Source organism: Prionailurus bengalensis, chromosome B1 (assembly GCF_016509475.1).
Source record: "Prionailurus bengalensis isolate Pbe53 chromosome B1, Fcat_Pben_1.1_paternal_pri, whole genome shotgun sequence".
NCBI classification, from domain to species: Eukaryota; Metazoa; Chordata; class Mammalia; order Carnivora; family Felidae; genus Prionailurus; species Prionailurus bengalensis.
The window spans coordinates 160,517,683-160,541,201 of NC_057344.1; the positions used below are offsets into that span (position 1 = coordinate 160,517,683).

At 40.7% G+C, this 23,519-nt stretch overlaps 1 non-coding gene across 1 annotated transcript; it reads left to right on the forward strand.

Moving 5' to 3' along the window:
- Positions 1–116, forward strand: LOC122479180. Its single transcript, XR_006296248.1, has one exon. It is a non-coding gene; the product is annotated as a U5 spliceosomal RNA (small nuclear RNA).
- Positions 117–23,519: the final 23,403 nt, after the last annotated feature.

Below are 23,519 nucleotides of genomic sequence, written 5' to 3' on the forward strand. Positions count from 1 at the left end.
ATACTCTGGTTTCTCTTCAATTCATACAAATCTTTTACCTTTTACTGAAGATTTTCGTGGAAAGGAACAACTTTGAGTCTTAAGCCAATTTTTTGAGTCCTTGTTTCAGCAAGTTTACAAAGGAAAAAAAAAAAGAAAAAGAACAGAAAGAGAAAGGAAGGAAAGAAGGAAGGAAAAGGGGGGAAGAAAGAAAGAGAGAGGGAAAAGAAAGAAAGAAGGAGGGGGGAGGGAGAAAGAACAGCAAGCATAGGGCAGGTAGGCTAGAGAATTGTTTCTCCTTCCCTCTGTTGCTTTGAGAAATCACTTCTCTTGAATTTTGCCTGTAAAATGAAGAGGTTGGACTAGTGATGTCTAAAATTGTCAGCAGCTTGGAAATCTAGGATACTTTTTATTCTGTTTGAAATTTCAAATCATGTGTAGTTTTTCCTAGTACAGTTATATACATATATTTTTAATTTTTTAAAGTGTATTTATTTTGGGGAGAGAGAGAGCACGTGCAGTACAGGAATAGGGAGAGACAGAGAGAGGGAGAGACAGAATCCCAAGCAGCCTCCAAGCTGTCAACACAGAGCCCAGTTCAGGGCTCAAATTCACAAACTGTGAGATCATAACCTAAGCCAAGATCAAGAGTCAGGCACTTAACCGACTGCACCATCCAGGTGCCCACAATTATATATTTTTAAGTTCAATATACGTGACATCCCTAGTTTCTTCTCTATGGCTCTCTTTTGCCCCTGTGGAGACATACCAGTAGCCTTGAAACATAACTGGCCTCAAGACACGTGTTGTCTGTGGAACCCCTGGCTGGCTCAGTCAGTAGAGCATTCAACTCTTGATCTCAGGGTTGTAAGTTTGAGCCCCACATTGGGTGTGGAGATTACTTAAAAATAAAATCTTAAAAGGGGCGCCTGAGTGGCTCAGTGGGTTAGGCATCCAACTCTTGATTTCCGCTCAGGTCATGATCTCATGGTTTGTGAGATAGAGTCCCATGTCATTGGAATTCTCTCTCTCCCTCTCCCTCTGCCCCTCTCCCCCGCTCACACATGCACTCTCTCACTCTCATTCAAAATAAAGTTAAAAAACATTAAAAAAATAAATAAAATCTTAAAAAAAAAAAAAAGATTGGCATTGTCTGAAGACAGGGATTTAAGGCCTGGTCTAGTTCTACTAAATGCAGGATCATCTATCCTTGCTTCCATTTGGACCCTGACCTATTTTTCTGGTTCTGACAATTGAGCACAGGGTCTTATCCACTATAGTATCTGCAGCTTGAGACACAGAGATGTCCCCTAAGTGCTAAGAGAAGGAAGGGAGGTGAACAAGGAAACTCCAGAATGAGCTGGGTTCCATCCTACCCTCTCCTGGAGCCCCAACCACACTTTGAACAACTCTTCCCTTGTTCCTCTTCCTTTCAGCCTCACTGGCCTCCTTGAACCCTGGCTACTCTCCCCCTTTTGGTTACCTGTTCTGTTTGCTGTTCCTCTTCTGAAAGACTGTCCAGTACCCTCTATCCATGCTGCTCATTCCCACCTCTCCTTGATTCAGATGCCACGATTTCAGAATTACAACCTCCTCCCTTTTGCATCTAATCATGTTGTCCTTTCTTTTTAAATTTTATTTATTTTGAGAGAGAGAGAGAGAGAGAGCCATGGAGGGGCAGGGAGAGAGAGGGAAAGAGAGAGAATCCCAAATTCAGGGCTCAAACACACCCTGAGATCATGACCTTAGCCAAATCAAGAATTGGGTGCTTACCTGACTGAGCCACCCAGGCATCCCTGTTGTCCTTTTTATTAGCAGTTATCACTAACTAACATGCTATGTATTTTATTTATCTTATTTATTTTCTTTCCTCACTAGAAGGACAATGACAATGAAATTGGTATTTTCTGTGCCTATAACATGGTAAGAGTTTGTGAAATGAATGGTTAGGGGATAGTACCTTGGTTTTTGCAGTTTCTCAAAGTGGAGACATCTTGTACTCATATCAGTACCCTCAGTTCAGTACCTATTACAGACTTCCCTCATGCTACATGCTAGCCTGCCTCTTTGAATCTCCCCTAAAATAGCCCCTTTTCAATAACTATTTGTTGAATGAATAAAACAATGCTCCTGGACCCCTGGTTCCTGTGGTCTACCTTCCTGTTGGAAATCTCCCTTCTGCCCTTCTGCATATTGTATTCCTAGCATAGCCTTAGTTTCACACACCAATCTCTAGTTGGATTTTCCTTGGTGCCCCTAACAGTCTGTTGAGCCTCTGGTGCCCCTCTATTTGCCAGTGTTTAAATGTAAGCCACACCCCCTCCATGGAGAGCTGCATCTGTATTGCCCTGCCCCTCCCCTGCATTCTCTTTACTTTGGCCTTTTTTTTTTTTTATGTTTATTTATTTTTGAGGGAGAGAGAGAGAGAAAGAGAGCAAGCATAAGTGGGGGAGGAGCAGAGGGTGAGGGGGACAGAGGATCCGAAGCAGGCTCTGTGCTGACAGCAGAGAGCCCAATGCAAGGCTGGAACTCATGAACCGTGAGATCGTGACCTAAGCTGAAGTCAGATGCTTAGCCAACTGAGCCACCCAGGTGCCCATTTACTTTGGCCTTTGTCATTGTCCTTCCTCCCAGAATTCTCCCCCCATATAATATGCAGACCACAAAATCTCACAATTGAAAAAGATCTTAGGCGTCCAAGTGCTTATTTTATAGATGAAAGATAGACTTGCAAAGCATTTGGCTTATGCAGGTTTGCACTCAAGTTAGGGTATGGCTGGAACTAGGATTCAGGGGCTCAGATTTCCAGCCAGACAGATGCTCTTTCCACATTTCTCAAAATCTCCAGTCTTCCCTCTATTTTTCCCTGGCCCCAGTGGCCCCCTTCCCAAAAACATCTTACTCCTCTGGACCTGATAAGCCACTTTGTTCAATGGTTGCACAGACAAGGTATATCTAAGGTAAGAAGTCTTTTCAGATCTATAGTTCCCTAACTTTTTTTTTTTTATGTTTATTTTGTTTTTGAGAGAGAGGGGGGAGGAGGGGCAGAGAGAGAGAGAGGAAGACACAGAATCTGAAGCAGGCTCCAGGCTCTGAGGTGGCAGCACAGAGCTTGACATGGGGCTCGAACCCACAAACCATGAGATCATGACCTGAGCTGAAGTCAGACGCTTAACAGACTAAGCCACCCAAGCATCCCTATATGTCCCTAACTTTTAAGCCTATCTTCATATATGTATTTTTTAAAGATGTATTTGTTTATTTAAGCAATCTCTATACCCAACGTGGGGCTCCAACTCACAACTCTGAGATCAAGAGTCACATGCTATATACTGACTGAACCAGCCAGGCACCCAAGCCTATTTTCATATTAAGATTAATTACTTTTTGGCTAGGGAAAGCCTAATTGTCCTCTATTGCGTTTAAAATACTAAAGACCCAGCATCAACATTTTAACCTACAAAACTCAACATCAATTTAGGGGAAATGGGACTTAACTTAAAAGACAACTTCTGTCAGTCTTTTCCTTTCTTCCATAGAGAAGCAAAAAGCTCCCAGTCTGTGCTCCCAAAGTATACTCATACATATTTTCTTTCTCGTGTCTTTCTCACCTGACCGAGAGAGCCTGGAGATAAGAAACTGTTTGTGTGTTCTCAATATGATAATATTCCTTCCATAGTCAAGAAAATCAAACATCTGACAAAGTATATCAACCCACCCAAAGTTAAAACCAGACACTGGTTTTGTCAGTAAATGTTTCTTAGATGAGTAAAACCTCACCTTTTCCTTATTTGTCTTCAAATAATCATTTAACTTACTAGAATGGCTAAAAATAAAAGAGGTGGCAATATGAAGTATTGAAAAGAATGCTCAGGGGCGCCTGGGTGTCTCAGTTGGTTGAGCGTCCAACTTCAGCTCAGGTCACGATCTCACGGTCCGTGAGTTCGAGCCCCGCGTCGGGCTCTGGGCTGATGGCTCAGAGCCTGGAGCCTGCTTCGGATTCTGTGTCTCCCTCTTTCTCTGCCCCTCCCCCGCTCATGCTCTGTCTCTCTCTGTCTCAAAAATAAATAAACGTTTAAAAAAAAAAAATGCTCAGCAGGGCACTTGGGTGGCTCAGTTGGTTAAGCACCCAACTTCAGCTCAGGTCATGGTCTCAGGGTTCATGTGTTTGAACCCCACATTGGGCTGTCTGCGGTCAGCACGGGGCCTGCTTTGGATCCTCTGTTCCCCCTCTTTCTCTTCCCCTCCTCTGTTTGTTCTGTCTCTTAGAAATAAAATTTTGAAACTTTATTAAAAAAAAAAAGAACACTAAGCAACTGGAACTCTCATATATTACTGATGGAAATGTTGGAATTGGTCTGTGTAGTTTCTTACAGAGACACACAGCATTTAATTCAGGCATCCTGTTGTTCTTATTAAAAAGAACCACGGGTCCAAAATGGTGTCACTTAAGCCAAGTTTCCACCTCCTCCATAAATGTAGTCTTAACTGATCAGTTAGGAATTTTCTGATCAGCATCAATGAGGTAATTTGTCACATGGGCCCTCTTCATCCCCCACCACCCCCCCCCCAAAAAGATGAGGTAATCTGCATGATAATATCCCTGCCCTTCCCATTAAGGAAAGGTGACTTTGTCTGAAACCATCTTTTCTCCCCTTTGCTAATAACTTCCTTGCCCCTCCCCCCCCTTATAAAACATTCCATTTTGTACAACTCCTCAGAGTTCCGCTCTACCTGCTAGAGGGGAGGCTGCCCACTTCATGAACTGATTAATAAAGTCAATTGGATTTTCAAATTTACTTGGTTCAATTTTTGTTTTTTAACAGTCTTAACTCAAGGGAATTGAAAATATTTGCCATGCAAAGACCCTGTAGGAAAGTGTCCAAAAACTAGGAACAACCCAAATAAGTCCAATTGGTTAGTGGATAAACAAATTTTAATACACCCATACAATGGAATAATAGTGTCAGGGAACTAAAAATTTTCCCTGTACTCTCTTACTTTAAGTGATCAGGGCCCTGTGAATTAGACTGCCAAAGACAGATTAGCAAAAGATAAAATTCAATCATCCTTTTCGTTAAGGTATGTAAAAGGGTACACAGTAAAATATAACACAAAGGGGCTGTGAGAATCTGGGGCTTATATACCATCCTAATAGGGGCAGGGGAGGAGGAGAAGGACACTTAGGGGAAAAGTAATGACTTCTTAATAAGGGCAGGTGGGGGAAGAAAGGGCACTTAAGGGAAAACCAAATGAGTTTTTAGAAAGATAAATGGGCCTCAGAAGAGACGAGAGATATGATTGTTTTGTGACAATGTGTGATACGGTATGGAGACCTCTCATCTTCTGGGATAAGTGATAAGAGTCTATGTTCCTAGTTGATCCCAGGGAAGGGGTTATGACAATTGAAGTTTTTTAAAACTACTCTTGAGAGGCTCTGCTTTTAGGAAGGTGAGAGGTTTCAGGAACTCAAATGCCTTCTAAAAATTTTTATGCCACAGTGAGAGGCATATTCTGGACCCATCCAATAGCAATAAAAAGGAACTAGCTATGAGGCAGCTGCATAGATGAATGTCAAGAGCATTATGCTAAGTGAAAGAAGCCAGATACAAAAGGCCACTTACCTTATGGTTCCATTGCCATTCTGGGAAAGGCGAGTCAATAGAGACACAAATCAGATCAGTGTTTGCCGGGGGCCAGTGGTTAGGGAAGGGGATTGACTATAAACAGGTATAAGGGAATTTTGGAGGTAATGTCAGTGATCTATATCTTGGCTACTGTGATGGCTACACTACAGTATAAACCTCCCAAAATTCACAGAAATGAACAACTTTTAAAAGGGAAAATTTTACATAATTTTAATAAGCCTGACTTTTAACAAATATGGCTGTAGAGGGGTTCCTGGGTGACTCAGTTGGTTGAACCTCTGACTTCAGCTCAGGTCATGATCTCATGGCTGTGAGTTTGAGCCCTGCATTGGGCTCGCAGCTGTCAGCGTAGAGCTTGCTTCAGACCTTCTGTCCCCACTCTCTCCTTGCCCCTTCCCCACTTGTGCTCTCTCTCTCTCTCAAAAATAAATAAATCTTTAAAAAATAATAGTAGTAGGGGCTCCTGAGTGGATCAGTCAGTGAAGCGTCCTACTTCAGCTCAGGTCACGATCTCATGGTTTGTGAGTTCGAAACCCGCGTCAGGCTCTGTACTGACAGCTCAGAGCCTGGAGCCTGCTTTGGATTCTGTGTCTCCCTCGCTCTGCCCCTCCCCCACCCACACTCTGTCTCTGTCTCTCTCTCAAAATTAAATGAACATTACAAAATTAAAAAAAATAAGAATAGTAAAAATAAAAACATAGCCGTAGAGAATAGACATGAGTTTTTTCTTTGTCTGGATGTTTGAGTTATTTTGGAAAGTGTTTGAAATTCTTTCACAATATGTTACATCTGAGAATGATGATTTTTCTCCTAATAGAGTCTCACCAATTTATACTAAAAAGTCACTTCTTGGGGTGCCTGGGTGGCTCCATCAGTTAAGCATCCAACTCTTGATTTCAGCTCAGGTCATCATCTCATGGTGATGGGACAGAGCTCTGCATTGGCCTCTGCACTGAGAGCGGATCCTACTTAAGATTCTCTCTTTCCCTCTGCCCCTCTCCCTGGCTCATGCATGCATGCTCTCTCTGTCAAATGAAAAAAAAAGTCACTTCTTATCCCTAAAGTTATTTTATTTCACAGGTATTTACCAAGCACCTCCCTCTGTTTAGGGCACATGGATGGGGTTGCAGGGTGGGAGGCAGGTAAAGAAATATAAACTAGGTTTTGACCTTCACCAGCTTACAGTTTAGCTGGGGAAATAAAACCCTGCTTTAGTAAAAGAACAGACAGTAAGAGCTTTTCAAGTTTGGAAGAGAAATTGCTTCCAGCTAGGCAAAGCTTCAACAATGCAGTAGAGTGTGTCTTATAGGAAACTAAGCAGTCCGTGGACTGCCTCTAGTCCAAAGTCTAGAGATTGGTTACCTTAAGGTCATTCTTAATGTATCATTCCAGGAGGAGGAGAGTCTGGGTCTCTGCTGAAAGATGAAGAGGCAGGAGCAGAGTTGTGGGAAAGAAAGTGAGGTAAACCAGTGGTGCCTGGCTGGCTCAGTGAGTTAAGTGTCCAACTTCGGCTCAGGTCATGATCTCACGGTTCATGGGTTCAAGACCCATGTCGGGCTCTGTGCTGACAGCTTGGAGCCTAGAGCCTGCTTTGGATTCTGTGTCTCCCTCTCTTTCTGCCCTCCCTCACTCATGCTCTGTCTCTCTCTGTCTCTCAAAAATGAATAAATGTTAAAAAAAAAAAATCAGGTAAACCAGAATAGTAAACCAGCTGGGGTTGGAGCAAAACACAACTGAAAGTGAAGTACATGACATCAATTTAGGACTGACACTCTTTCAAGTATGGGCTTGGCTTTCTACCAACAATGTCTTAAATAAGTAGTGATGAATTCACTCAGAAAAACAAACAAACAAAAACAAAATCAGCACTACAATCTAATAATAATTGTGACCGTCACACAATCAAACCTTAGCAACATCAAGTATATTGATCTGGATGAAGATAAAATGTAAGTTCCTGTAGTGTACTCAGAAGAAAGAATGTGTTGCCATAAGAAACTAGTCTGCATATAATCTAGAAAGGAGGAAAACGAAGGGGGAAAAGTTGGCACTGTTTACCTAACACTGTCCAGGGAGGATTGAGACATTGAATGTGGCTGTTAGAAACATATATGCTAGGTTTAGGACAAAGGACAGTTTACTTGGATTTTCCATGGCTTAGAATAGATGTCAAATCATTTAATCTCTCCTGACATTGAGTCCATATTCACAAAACAATACTAATAATATACACCCCATACTTTGACTCCAAAGTGTGTGTGTGTGTGTGTGTGTGTGTGCGCGCGTGTGTATGGCAGCTAAGTTATTATTAACTGGCATTCTAATTTTTGCATTTTCTCCTACTATCCTCCTCTAACATTTCCTACTACATCTCCTCCTTTTCTAGCCCTCACTCACTGAGCTCCAGCCACCCATGGCAGGCATACTCCTTTCTCAGGGCCTTTGCAGATGTAATTAAATTGAGGATCTTGAAATGAGGAGATTATCCTAGATTACCTAGGTGTGTCCTAAAGTCATTGACATAAATCCTTATATAAGACACACAGAGGAGAACACAGACAGAGGGGAAAGTAATGTGAAGACTGAGGCAGAGATTGGAGTGATGTGGCCGCAAGCCAAAGAAGCTGGCGACCGACCGCGAGGCTAAAAGAGATCTGGACTGGATCTTTCCTTAGAGGCCTTTCTGAGCCAGCATGGCCCTGCTGACACCTTGATTTTGGACCTCTAGCCTCCAGAACTGTGAGAGAATAAGTTTCTCTTGTTTTAAACAGCTCAGTTTGCAGCCATTTGTTTTAGCAGCCCTGGGAAACTACTATGCTGCATGATTCCATCTATGTAACATCTCAAAGTAACAAAATTACAGACATGGAGAATAGATTAGATGTGGCCAAGTGTTAAGAATGGGATGTCGGGGGGGCACCTGGGTGGCTCAGTCAGTTAAGCATCTGAATTCCGCTCAGGTCATGATCTCACGGTTCAGAGGTTCAAGCCCCATGTCGGGCTCTGTGCTGACAGCGCAAAGCCTAGAGCCTGCTTTGGATTCTGTGTCTCCCTGTGGCTCTCTGCCTCTCTCCCACTTGTGCTCTCTCTTTCAAAAATAAATAAGTAAATATTAAAAAAAAAAAAAAAGAATGGGATATGGGATGGTGGCTTGCTGAGTATAAAGGGATACCACAAAGGAGATCTTTATGGAGATGGAACACTTCTGTCTGCATGTAAATCTGATGAACTCTGACTAAGATTTCTACAGACTAAGGTCTGTAGATTGTACCAATGTCAATTTCCTTGTTTTGATTTTTATAATTATCTAAGATGTTCTCATTAGAGGAGAGTAGAAGAAAGAGAACACAGGACCCCTCTGTACTATTTTTGGAACTTCCTGTGAATCTGTAATTATTTTTAAATGAATAAAGAATTAATTTCAATTCTTTCTTTCTAGTATTTTCGGTGGCAGCTACTAGAAAACTTTTAATTACATAGGTGGTTTGCATTATATTTCTATTTCATCAGTGCTGCTCTAGAATGTTATTTTCCCCTGTGGGGTTCTGTAAAGGAGCTGAACAGTCTCCTGCTCTGAAATCTTAGCCTCACCTTCTATAATTGCAGTAAAAACAATACAAGTCTGGGAAGTAAAGCCATAACAGGAGGGAAAGTACAAGCTGAGTCAGACAGACATGGGTGGAATCCTGGCTTTGCCATTTAGAGTCAGACCTCTAGCAAATCCTTTAAACTCTCTCAGCCTGCCTCACTTAGTCTGGACAATCAGAATAATAATGCCATTTTGGCAGGACTCATGTGAGGACAAAGTGAAATCTCAGAAGTGCCTGACACATATTGAGTGTTCAGTAAATGTCAGTTCATTGCCTTTCTGTTCCAAGTTTCTCGGGTCATATTAGATCTTCTTGTTTCCAGAAAAGGGAAGAAGAGGGAAGTGATAATTAGGGCCATCTTAGAGTCTGTGTGCCACGCACAGGAAAGTGCATTATTGTTTAGACATGCTTTCAGATACTTGTTTTCATTCACTGTTCATGATAGTCCTGTGATATAGATTATTGCTGTCAATCATTAACCTCCCAAAAGACCACCAGAAAAACTTGTTGGTCAAGCAAAGCTAAATTTATTAGAATACTACAGAGAGAGGGAACAGTACCCTGACAGAATCTTAGTAGTCAGAGGAGGATATTTCTAGGGTTTTAGGCCCAGGTTGGATGACTTAAACAGGTCTGGGAGGGCAGGAAACTGGTTGGGAATAAGCAGAATTTATAATATAATAGTTTAGGATTAGTGAGCATAGCAAGATGAGGGTATTAAAACAAGTATTAACGAGCAAGTTGTTAATTTTGATTAGTAACCTATTTTAATTGGTTCATAGTGGTGTCTTTTAAGAACAAGAATTTCACAGAGCAAATAGCTACGTTATTTTTGTCTGATCCCAGAATTGTTTAGCACAGGGACAAGAAAGTAAGTTAGTTTCAGTTCTCATGGCTAACAATTTCATAGTACATATACATTAAATGATGAATGATTCATGGTACCTCAACAAGAAAAGATACTCTGCAACCTTTAAATATAATTATTAAAAGTACTCAAAAATATGTTTATATTGTATGCTGATGACATAATGTTAAATGAAGGAAACAGAAGACAAAATATTAACTTACATGGTTGTGACAGAGTAAAAATATGTGAGCATTTGGAAGAAAATGTGGTAAGAAAATAATGCAAGGGAGGGCGTCTGGGTGGCTCAGTCGGGTAAGCATCCAACTTTGGCTAAGGTCACGATCTTGTGGTTTGTGAGTTCGAGCTCCCTGTCAGGCTCTGTGCTGACAGCTTGGAGCCTGGAGCCTGCCTCTGATTCTGTTTCCCTATCTCTCTGCTCCTCCCCTGTTCACCCTCTCTCTCTCTCTCCCTCTCTCAAAAATAAATAACATTAAAAAAAATTAGAAAATAATGCAAGGATGGTGGGGTGATGTGTGTGTCAATTAGGGTCCTGCCAGGAAACAGATTCCATTTCTAAGTATTTAAAACAGAGGGAATTTGAAGCAAGAGGTTGTTTGCAGAGGCAGTGGAAGAGCAGAGAAGCCAAATAGGGCCGCCAAAAGCTAGGGGTATGCCACAGGTGCCAGAACCTCTGCAGTGGGCCTGTTTAGCAGCAGGTGGATCTATGGAGGAGAGGGAGCAAAGGAAATCACTGTCCTTGCTAAGACACTTCCCAGGACAGAGGGGGGAATGCCTGACTTCTTCTTCTTCTTTTTTTTTTTTAAGTTTATTTATTTATTTTGAGAGAGACAGAAACAGAGAATGAGTGAGGGGCAGAGAGCGAGGGAGAGAGAGAGAGAATCTGAAGCAGGCTCTGCCCTGCCAGCACAGAGCCCGATGTAGGGCTCAAGCTCACAAAACTGTGAGATCATGACCTGAGCAGAAACCAAGAGTCAGATGCTTAACTGACTGAGCCACCCAGGCATCCCGAAAATGCCTTACTTCTCACTACTCACCGCTCCAGTCTCTTGCCAATGTTCCCCACTAGCCCAAACCAGTCAGATACCAGCTTACAGGAAGCCCAGGACATATAGCTGGCAAAGACCAGCTCCCCTTTCAGGTGCAGAGGAACACAGAAGAGCAGAAATAGATCTAAGTCTACAATGAGAGGTTTTCATTTGCTTTCAAATATATGTACTTGCTGGTGTTATATTGCTTTTTTAATTCCAGTGGGGAGAAAATGTAAAGTAAATAAATAAATAATTTTCAGAACGAAAACTCTGGGGGCACCTGGGTAGCTCAGTAGGTTAAGTGTCCAACTCTTGGTTTTGGCTTAGGTCATAACCTCACAGTTCATGGGTTCAAGCCCCATGACAGGCTGTTTGCTGGAATTCTCTCTTTCCCTATGTTTTCCCCTCCCTGTTCAAAAGAGAAAGGAAGAAAGAAAGAAAGAAAGAAAGAACAGAAGGAAGGAAGGAAGGAAGGAAAGAAGGAAGGAAGGAAAGTAAACTCTAAGCAGTCTCTTACACTGTAAGTTGCTGTGTAAATGGGTATCACTTCGTAGGAGGGTAATTTGGCTACAACGCTCAACAATTTGGGAGGCCTGGTGGCTCATCTGACTCTTGATTTCAGCTCAGGTCGTGGTCTCACAGTTTTGTGAGTTTGAGCTCCATGTCAGACTCTGTGCTTGGATTCTCTCTCCCACTGTCTCTCTGCCCCTCCCCCACTCACACACAGTCTCTCTCTCTCTCTCTCTCTCTCTCTCTCACTCTCTCTCTCTCTCTCTCAAAAATAAATAAATAAAGATTTAAAAAAATTTCATTGGGGACACTTGGGTGGCTCAGTCAGTTGAGTGTCCGACTTCAGCTCAGGTCATGATCTCACAGTTTGTGGGTTTGAGCCCCACATCGGGCTCTGTGCTGACAGCTTGGAGCCTGCTTCAGATTCTGTGTTTCCCTCTGTCTCTCTGCCCCTCCCCACTTGGGCACACTGTCCCTCTCTCAAAAATAAATAAATAAATTTTTTTTTAATTAAAAAAAATTTTAAAGTTCATTGTACTTACTCTTTGTCCCAGCAATTTCATTTCATTTTTTTTTTTTTAAGTTTTTATTTTGAGAGAGAGAGAAAGCATGAGTCAGATGCTTAACCAACAGAAAGCCACCCAGGCACCCCTGATATGATCATTTTTAAGCCAGGTCAGCCATGTCTACAAAGGTTTATGCTCCAAAATTTGAAAACCAAATTGTAAGACAAACATCAGGTTTAATTAAATGTCTACATATACATTATGTCAGCTTAATAAACTTGGCATTTATTAAAATGTCTTATGTTTTAAAGCTTATAGGCTAGATTTCCTCACTTCATAAGAAATCCTGAGCATGCAGGAAAGTTATTGAGGAATTATTGCTACTAAATTACTTATGGCCAAGTATTTTTAAGAAAAAAAATATTATACTATTGCCCTTTTATATCACACACACACACACACACACACACACACAATATTTGATGTTTGTGCATCTGAAGACAATTGTTGGATGTAAAGTAGGGCCTGGAAATATAAAAGTGCTGAAGGTCTAGGCAGGCCTCTCAGAATTTCTTAGCAGTGGCATAGGTTGGTTACATATGCTGGAGGAAAAAGAAGAAAAGGTAAAGTAAAGTTGGTCTGGGAAAGTTACTATATTGACCATATTGTTGTCTCATTCCAAGATAATCTCAGGGTGTCTGGGTGGCTCAGTTAGTGGGCTTCTGGCTCTTGATCTTGATCTTGGCTCAGGTCTTAATCTCAGGGTCATGAGTTCAGCACCTGAGTTGGGCTCCACACTGGGCATGAAGCCTACTTAAAAAAAAAAAAAAATATATATATATATATATATATGCACACTATATAAGCCATATATATAGTGCTTGTATATATATATATGGCTTATATATATATAGTACTATATATGTATATATATAATTAACATATATATGTTAATCTCCAAAATTTGTAGCAAAATTTAATTTCCTACTTTGTATGCATCCAAATTATTCCAGCTCTTTTCAAAAGAATACATTACTTTTATAATTTAGAAAGTAAGGGTTTTTAAACTAAAATAAAATGTTCATGGACCATCTCACAACACTATGTTTGGGGAGTATAAATTCTACAGCTTTTTTGGAGAATAAGATGGCACTGCCAAAATAAATACACACACACATAGACACAGCTTTTGACCCAATATAACCTTCCACAGTGCACAGAGATCTGCAAGAATGTTCAATCTAGTATTTTTAGTAAAGTTACTGGTTAAAATATTAGCCAGGATTATATCGTGGAACGGGCTTATGGGAGGGTACTTTCACTTTCTATAATATGCATTTCTACAGTATGCATCTTTCAATGTTATATTTAAATTATAGGGTTCAAATTTGCTTATGAATTGCTTCATTCACTCAAAAACTATTTTGTACTTACAATGTGCCACCAGGTTTGCCCCTTTGAATCTGCCCTCACTGGGAAAAGATTGGGTGAAAAAATAATTTAAAAAATTTTTTAAGCTTATTTTTTGAGAGACAGAGAGGGACAGAACATAAGCAGGGGAGGGGCAGAGAGAGAGAGTTACAGAGTCTGAAGCAGGCTCCAGGCTCTGAACTGGCAGCACAGAGCCTGATGTGGGGCTTGAACTTGTGAACTGCGAGATCATGACATGAGCCGAAGTCAGACGCTTAACCAACCAAGCCACCCAGGCACCCCAGGTGAAAAAATAATTTTAAAAGGGGCAAAATAGGGGCACCTGGGTGGCTCAGTCGATTAAGGGTCTGACTTTGGCTCAGGTCATGATCTCACCATTCATGAATTTGAGCCCCAACGTCAGGATCTGTCTGTGCTGACAGCTCAGAGCCTAGAGCCTGCTTCAGATTCTGTGTCTCCCTCCCTCTCTGCCCCTCCCCTGCTGTTGCTCTGTCTCTCTCTCAAAAATATATACACATTAAAAAAATTTTTTTTAAAGGAGACAAAATAGGGAGAAGATTAACTGCATGTTTTCTGAATACCAGAGAATCTAGTGGTACAGAAAGACTGGGAAGAAGATAAAATGGAGGGTCCTATCTGAAGAGTTCCTTGATCACATCATCTAAGGAAGGCCCACCTCACCAATGACTTTGGAAAAGAAACTGGTAACTAAAGCTAATTAATTCCTTTAACTGTCAGCCACCACCCTCCAAAACCCAGAGATTTCAAATTGACAGCAAATAGGATTACCTCACCCATCTTCCATAAAATTGTCTTAGTGGATACAAACTATTATCTTTGCTTCTATATTCTGAAACTATTGAATTAATAACAATCCCCAGCTTAAATTAAAAAAAAAAAAACTTCTTCAAGTTTATTTATTTTTAAAATTTTTTTAAAGTTTATTTATTTTGAGAGAGAGCAAGTGAGCAGGGGAGGGGCAGAGAGAGGGGGAGAGAGAGGATCCCAAGCAGGCTCTGCACTGTCAGCCCAGAGCCCAATGTGGGGTTTGAACTCACAAACCATGAGATCATGACCTGAGCCGAAATTGAGAGTCAGACACTTAACCAACTGAGCCACCCAGGCACCCCTTCAAGATTATTTTTAACATGCAATATAAATCATAAGTAGACAACTATTTGGTCACTCTTGGTGGTTTATACAAACAGCTGTTGGTGACATTGATTACTCAGAGTTCAGGAAAAGTGAAGAAAAAAATAGCATTCATTGATCAGGAAATACGGGACATACATGGACTCACTCTGGTTTCACAACATCCCCTCTATAAAAAGTATTGATAAAGTTATTTTGTGTATGGGGACCCACTAAATAGAGGCTGCTCCAGTGGCCTGGCCCAGGTCACAAATCTAAACCTAAGTAAACCTTGTGAAAGCATTTCAATCTAAAATGGAACCAGAGGATATGAAATGAATCTCATGAACATGCTTTCAGAAGAAAAGAATTTAAGAACGAAGAGACTGATTTCCATTAAATGCCTGATTTATGGAAGACTGAGACTTACCTCCTTTCCGATGGACATCTGCCAAGAGTCCCTCCTCATCCTCAACCACCTAACTTATTGCTTGGACTCTGGCTGGATATCCCCCTCTTTACACTCCCTACACATTGATAATCCTGTCCCAAACCCTCAACAGACTCTCCTGTAGCTTGCTATAGCATGTGTTTCCTGAATTTCATTTCTTCTATTTCCAAATAAACTCAATTCCAGGTAGTTCAAACTTGCCCCAGTTTACCTCAGGTTGATAGTCTGCTCTTAGGAGAAATGCCTCACTGTCAAGGAAACCTAACATAAACCAATCAAAATCCTCCAACTCAGCTAGCTTACCCTGCAAAATGGGACCTGCTAATCTTACAAGGAAACCACTAACCGCCTAGCCAATCATGCCCTGTTTCTGTGTTCCCTTTTCTAGCACTCTGTAGGACTCTCTCTTGCTCAAAATCTTGTCAGGCACTGCACTTCCCCAGTCCGTGTATTGTTTTACCTTGAACAAAGGACATCAAACTTGTTATGAAATTATATTGCTTTTGCATTTGACAGCATGGACTCCCAATTTTACAGAAGAACCAAAGAGGGGTTGAGTGTTTCTAGACAAGTGCCATGGAGTTCAGCAATATGGCTTCATCTATGACATGGCAGTCAATCCTAATACCACCCGGCTGAGTCTACCAGGCTAGGAACCAGAGGGTACTATGTAAGTATCATAGTGCCAGGAAGCCCTGGATTGGTTTCCTTTGCCAAATTGTTTCAAAGGTCTTGAATTTGACCTATGCCCCAACAGTTTTAAAGCAATGCATCTTGGGGCACCTGGGTGACTCAGTCGGTTGAGCGTCTGACTTCAGCTCAGGTCATGATCTCATGGCTCGTGAGTTCGAGCCCCACGTTGGGCTCTGACAGCTCAGAGCCTGGAACCTGCTTCGGATTCTGTGTCTCCCTCTCTCTCTGCCCCTCCCCCGCTCATGCTCTGTCTCTCTCACTCTTTCTCTATCAAAAATAAATAAACATTCAAAAAAATTTTAAAAAAGCCATGTGTCTTGTAAAACTGCTTATTATCCATTTTTTCAAACACCAAAGAATAGCACAATGGACTCCATATACCCATCACTTAGTGAAGCACTGCTTTTTTTGTTTTTCCATTTAAAAACTTGCTGAGTCACATAAGAAGGTCCATGGAAAGAGACAAAATACATAACTGGTTGGCTGTCCTAGTTCTGCTATGAATAAACTGTGCAGCATTGAATACTTCATGGTGCCACTCTGGGACTCGGTTTTCTCATTAACTGAGATACAAAACTTGGATGGGATCTGGGGGACTTTCCAGACCTTATATCCTATGCTTTGATTCTAAAGTTCATTCATTCAATGTACACTCATTAAGCCACCATTACATTTTGTCTTAACTAATCTCTCTTTGCCCATTCCTACTCATCTACATTCCATTTTTCATCTAGTGGCCTAAAAAAGTCAACTTTTATTTATTTTTTTAATTTATTTATTTTTTTTTAATTTTTTTTTCAACGTTTTTATTTATTTTTGGGACAGAGAGAGACAGAGCATGAACGGGGGAGGGGCAGAGAGAGAGGGAGACACAGAATCGGAAACAGGCTCCAGGCTCTGAGCCATCAGCCCAGAGCCTGACGTGGGGCTCGAACTCACGGACCTCGAGATCGTGACCTGGCTGAAGTCGGACGCTTAACCGACTGCGCCACCCAGGCGCCCCAAAAGTCAACTTTTAAAAATGCACATCTGATCACCTTATCACATCATTCCTCCACTACAATCCCCTCAGCACCTTTACATTTCTTGTAGGGTGAAGTTCAAGCTGCTCAACAAGGCCTGTGAGGAGCTGCCAGATCTGGCCTAGGCCTGGACTGCTACCTCTTCTTTCACTAACTCCATGGCACTGGCCATTTCCAGCTCAGTCTCCCTTCATGTGCCTCTGCAACTACCTAGAGGATTCCTCTGGGCCTCAGTACTCTACCTACCTCCATCCCAACACAGACACATTCTGCTTGGGTAACTTGTTTTCATTCTTCAGGAGTCTACCTAAGGATTACATCCTCCAGGAAGCCTGCACCTGAACTATACCAAGTCCTACTAAGTCTGTTATGCTCTGTTAGTATTTGGATGTAGTGGCCTTAAACACCATTTTAGTTAATTAGTTACTTGTGTACTTACTTAACTAATTTCCTTCACCAGACTGTACATTCCATAATGTCAGTTTTTACTGTTTGGTCACCATGGTAATACCAGCACCCAGCACAGGGCCTGGTACAGAACAGACATTCAAATATGTATTTGTAGACCAATGACATGTTCCCTGCTAGTCTTCAGGGATAAAAAGAAATTCAAAGTTTAGTGGGGAGGACAGACTGAGATGTGATAGACCGTGCATTACTAGAAGAGCTAGGATGAGGGAACAGATGAAAGGCAGTTCAGATCCATTAAAGAGAGACCCGATGTAATCTAGGCCAGGATAGGCTTACCAGAGGAGACAGCAACTTTGTGGAGGAAATCCATCCAACAAGCCTAGATACAAAGTCTCTATGAGGGCAGGGGTACAGTGAGAGAGGAGGACAGTCTCAGTAACTTTTTGAGAATGTTCAGATGCTGACACTCCTAGGTGATATTCCCCCAGACTCATTTGGCCTGCCGTCAGGTGCCATCCATGCTTTCTCACTTATAGAGTGGGTTGGAAGAAGAGCAACTGTTGGTCAGTAATAAATGGGGCTTGCTTAGTAAATGAGTAAGAACTGGGTAAGCTCCTTTTTTTTCCCAAAGAAGGGAGTGGGAATTACAATTAAGGAGGTAGACTTTTCCTTAATTTAAGCTGCAAATGGCAGCATAATTTTTTTTTTTTTTTTTTTAGAATAATCACTGATAATGTGCCAACAAGTATAAGGTCATTTTGAGCTGGAAGTCCAAATAAAAAGGGCCATTCACATCCAGAGAGAAATTTTAGTCTAATCATTGGCTATCATTATTTTATGATAGTCTTATAATTTGCTTCTATTTTATTAGTTTCTATAAATATGAATTTAAATACTAATGTATTATATACTTCATAAATATTAGACTCTAAATTTTTTGTGATTCACAACTAACCAGAAACAAAGTTGTAGAGGGGCACCTGGCTGGTTCAGTTTGCAGAACATGTGACTCTTGATCTCAGGGTTGTGATTTTAAGACCCATGTTGGGCCTAGAGCTTATTAAAAGAAGGAAAGGAAGAAAGAAAGAAAGAAAGAAAGAAAAGAAAGAAAGAAAGAAAGAAAGAAAGAAAGAAAGAAAGAAAAAGAAAAGAAAGAAAGAGAGGGAGGGAGGAAGGAAGGAAGAAAGGAAGAAAGTTGCAGAAAATATCAAACATTTCAGAAATGTGCATCTGGAAGATGAAATCTTATATATTATTCATGCTCTAAAATAAGTAGTATAAATAGCTACGCACTTAGTTACATAGGCTTTTTTTCCAACCATATATAAATATGCATACAAAATAAACACTTTTTTCTTAAGTAGGCTCCACAACACAGCTCCTGAACTCATGACCCTGAGATCAAGACCCAAGCCAAGATCAAGGGTCAGACGCTTAACCAACTGAGCCACCCAGGTGCTCCCCAAGATAAACATTTTTAACAAGGATTATTTTGTATTGTCCTGAAACTTTTTTCCTTTAATAATATATCTTGAACCTATTATTTTACGCAGATCTATCTAGTTCTTTTTTTTTTTTTTTTAAGTTTATTTTGAGGGAGAGAGAGAGAGCGTGAATGCCAGTGGGGGGAGGGGCAGAGAGAGAGAGAGAGAGAGAGAATCCCAAGCAGGCTCTGCATTGTCAGTGCGGAGCCTGATGTGGGGCTCGAACTCACCAACCCGTGAGATCATGACCTGAGACTGAGCTGAAATCAAGAGTCAGATGCTTAACCGACTGAGCCACCCAGGCACCCCTCTAGTTCTTTTTAATAACTTCCCAGAATTCCATTAATTAAAATTTTTAAAGCATTCCAAGGACAAAATTAAATATTTGCATCCTCAAATTAAGTCTGCATTAGGTTGTGCAAATGAAATATACTCTCATCATTTTCACTGGATTGTGTACCCTAGAAAGACTATAGCAAAATTTGCTCAGATGTAAAACCCTCCAAATCTGGTTATATATAAAAAGATCAAAGTGAATTTGTTGGAGAAAATCTCCCAAAAGTAGGGACTAGTTGAATAGAAGGATAGAAAAAGTCAGTATGGAAGAAATAAAGAGGATGTTTCCCAAACCTGCTTATTTAGTGCATTTGTGATATGCAGTTTCAGGATACAATGAAAACTTTTTTCCCTCATTTACAGGAGGGTGGTCTTTAAATAGAGATAAGGGTTTGGTAGAATGGATAAAGAACATTGGTTTGCATATTCAGGTAATTTCAGACTGATGTCTAAAATTCCTCTGGGACCTGGTTTATTCTGGAGAGGGAATTCCTCCCCCCTTACCCTGCCCCCCCCCCCCCCTTAATCATAAATAGGTAAAAACCTATATGAAAAAAATCATGTTTTCTTTTCAGATAGACATATTTTGCTGAAATTTCTTTAGTGTTTTAAGTGTTTCTTTAAGTGTTTTAGGAGTTTGGGTTTTTATCTCTGTGCAAGCAGAAACAAAAGGGGGTTTAAAGCAGGAGAATGAGGAAGGCCTGATTATGTTTGCAAAAGGTCACTTTGGCTGGTGTAAGAGAATGGATTATAGGGATGTGTAGCAGCCTAAGTGAGGTTCTATAAATAATGTACAAAGGTCAAGTCATTCCTTGGCTCAAAAGCCTTCATCACAGAATAAAACAAAAAGCTTTTTGGTGCTCCGCCTTCTTTCCCATCTTCCCTCCTGGACCACCCCTCAAAGCCACTGGGAGCTTCATGAGGGCAGGGGTTTTGTTTTCTTCATTGCGTTAGGGCCAATGCTTAGCAGACCTTTACATACTAGTGCTGATAATATTGGTTATCAAATGAATGGTTCTCCTTTGGCTTTAGAATAAAATTTAAAGTTCTTAACTTGGTATCAAAGGTCTATTTAGGGCAGTCTTATCATTAATGTCCAGGGCTTTTGCTGTAGCCACAGTGACCTCGCTTTTAACTTTCTCACAGTCTTAGAATTCCCTGTGGTCCCTGCCTAGAAGGATCTTGACTTCCTCTTTTCTTAGCCAATTCCTTTTCAAACTTCAAGTCTCAGCTTCTATGTGATTTCTTCAAGAAAACATTTTCTTATGACCTTTATAGACTCTAACAACAAATACCCAGTTTTTCACCTTCTTAGTGTTTATCACAAATAATTTTTGTTTTTATTTACAGTGAAGAAAACTTCTTTAAAATTTTTTTTAAACTTCTAGACTTTATTTTCTTAGAATTGCTTTAGATTGAGCAGACAGCACCCAGTGCCCATATACTTTCTCTCCTGTGAAAAAGAAAACTCTACGCCGAAATGGCATCACTTAGGCCAGGCCAAGTCACCAAATCAGGGCTTAAGCCCAAACCTAATTGCAGTTTCAACTTCCCCCCAGAAATAATATAGTCTTAACCTGTTAATCAGGAATTTTCTGATAAGTACCAATGAGGTCATCTGTCAAGGGGTGGGGGGTGCCTTTCCATGCCCCAAAGGAAGATGAAGTAATCCACTTAATAAGACCCCTGCTTTCTCCCTCCACCCTTAAAGGAAAGGTGACACTGCTTGGAATAATCCTTCCTTTTCTTTTACTAATAACTTTCTTGCCCCACCCTCCTTCCTATAAAAACCTTCCATTTTGTACAACCTCCTCAGAGCTCCTCTCTACTTGCCAGATGGGATGCTGCCCAATTCATGAATCCCTTAATAAAGCCAATTAGATCCTCCAGTTTACCTGGTTAAATATTGTTTTTTTAACACCCCCCAACACACACACAGTTTCCCCTATTATTAACATCTGTGTAGAGAACAAGATGGAGTCACATATGTCAAACAGTCAAGGACAGTGCAGCTAAGGCCAGATATTGCCAAAACCAGCACAGGCTGATGACACCCAGAATTTATGATTAGCAGAACCAGAAAAGGCCTTCAAAGGCCCAAGACTGATTAAACTCCTTTAAAAGGGAGGGCTTTTGGGGCGTCTGGATGGCTCAGTTTGTTAAGCATCTGACTCTTGGTTTCAGCTCAGGTCATGATTTCGTGGTTCATGAGCTCAAGCCCTGAGTTGGGCTCCACACCCCACAACATTCTCTCTCATGCTCTCTCTCTCTCAAAATAGATAAACTTATAAAAATAAATAAATGCAAGGGAGGACTTTTTAGCAAACCATCAGACTCTCCAGACACTGACCCTCTTCACATATGACCACATCAGAAGGGCAACTGCTATGGGATGCTTTGCTGGATTGATCTCTAAACATAACAGATACTACACTGCTTGAAAATAATAAGCAGCATGTGCCAAGAACTGACCCAGACCAGACTGAGTCATCTCAACTGTGTGTTCACAGACTGATTTTGCATTTGGTTTGTTAACTTCCTGCCCCTTGTTGTATCCTGTTTGTTGTGAGACTTCATATTGTGCTTTGCTTTTTGTGATGTGTATGAAGCCAAGTTAAATGCATAGAGAAGTGTTGTTTGAATTTGGATCCTGAACCTGCTATACAATTATGTTAGTCATAAAACATGACTGAATAAGCTGTATTGCGGATGGACACAACTCATGTGTGCGCCTTCACAGCATGCTTTTGACAATCTTCCATTAAAATGGCACATCTGTTACAGTTAATGAACCAATATGTGTTTCTTACTTTCAATACATTATTGTGAACTAAAGTCCATACTTTATTTTTTCTGAAATTCTACCTAATGTCCTTCTTCTTTTCCAACATCCTATGCAGAATATCACGTTACATTTAGTATCACGTCCTCTTAGGCTATGACAGTTTCTCAGGCTTTCCTTATTTTTTTTTATTATTTTTTTAAAAGATTATTTATTTGAGAGAGACAGAGACAGTACGAGCAGGGGGGAGGGCAAAGAGAGAGAGAGAGAGAGAGAGAGAGAGAGAGAATCACAAGCAGGCTCCACAATGCCAGAGCAAAGCCTGACATGGGCCTTGAACTCACGAAACCGTGAGATCATGACCTGAGCTGAAACTGAGTCAGATGCTTAACTGACTGAGCCACCCAGGCACCGCAGACTTTCCTGATTTTTGATAACCTTGACAGTTTTGAGGAATCCTGTTGAGATATTATTGTTTTCAAGTAAGTTCAAGTATGTTATTAATATTGTTTGATGTTATTTTTTCAAGTAAACTTTCTATTTAAGTATAATTTCCCAGTAGTAATTTAATTCTCTGTGGTGCAATTATTATTGATTTTTCCCAGTACACTATAATCTCCATGAAGGTTAGGGTCATGTCCGATTTAGGCATAGCTATATCCCCAGTGATTAACACATAGCTGACCCTCAATGTAAATTGCTGGATGAATAAATTATTTGCTCATGAAGAAACAATTTGTGTAGAACTTATCACTGGAAATTCCCAGTCGTAGGAATTCTCCTTGGGGCTAAGTATGGCCTTCTTAGTGTATCAGTACAAATTATATTTGTCCCTGTAGTTGAATTCCAGATTCCTTCTTTCCATTAAGTTTTTCCACATTATTTTACTTTATAGTATGTCTCCCTTTTCTCAATATTTTTAGCATTCATTTTGCCATCTATATATGACCTTATTATTTGCTAATCCTTACTGAGCATTATAGAGCATATCCAAGGAGCTGGTACTACAGCAATGTATTAAGAAAGAAAGCGTCCTTTTTTTAATTTAATTTTTTTTTTTAGAAAACTTACCTCCTTTTGACCTTTTGAGAGGCTTATAATCTATGTAAGGAGACTGGACATGTACATAAAGATAAATCACACTAAGAAAACATTGGGTAAATTGACAAATGAATGATACAAAACTGAAGTTGGGTCATCTAGGTGCCTCAGTTGGTAGAGTGTCTGACTTCAGCTCAGGTCATGATCTTATGGTTCACAAATTCGAGCCCTGCATCAGGCTCTATGCTGACAGCTCAGAGCCTGGAGCCTGCTTCAGATTCTATGTCTCCCTCTCTCTCTGCTCCTCCCCCACTCACGCTCTGTCTCTGTCAAAAATAAATAAAAATATTTTAAAAAGTTAAAAAAAAACCCTGAAGTATTTACTAGGTCTCTGGGAACAGAGAACTCAATGGGACTAACAGAGTATGCTTTGAGGAAATCTGGAAACAAGATTCCATCTTCCAAATTATAAGAACACTCGGTCCTGGTAATGGATATTCAGTTGTCAGCCCTAGAGCCTGGAAATCTCTATAGCACTTCTCCCAAACAAAAGATATTATGTGTCAATGGGGTATGATAGAAGGAATATGAGCTTTGGAGTTAAT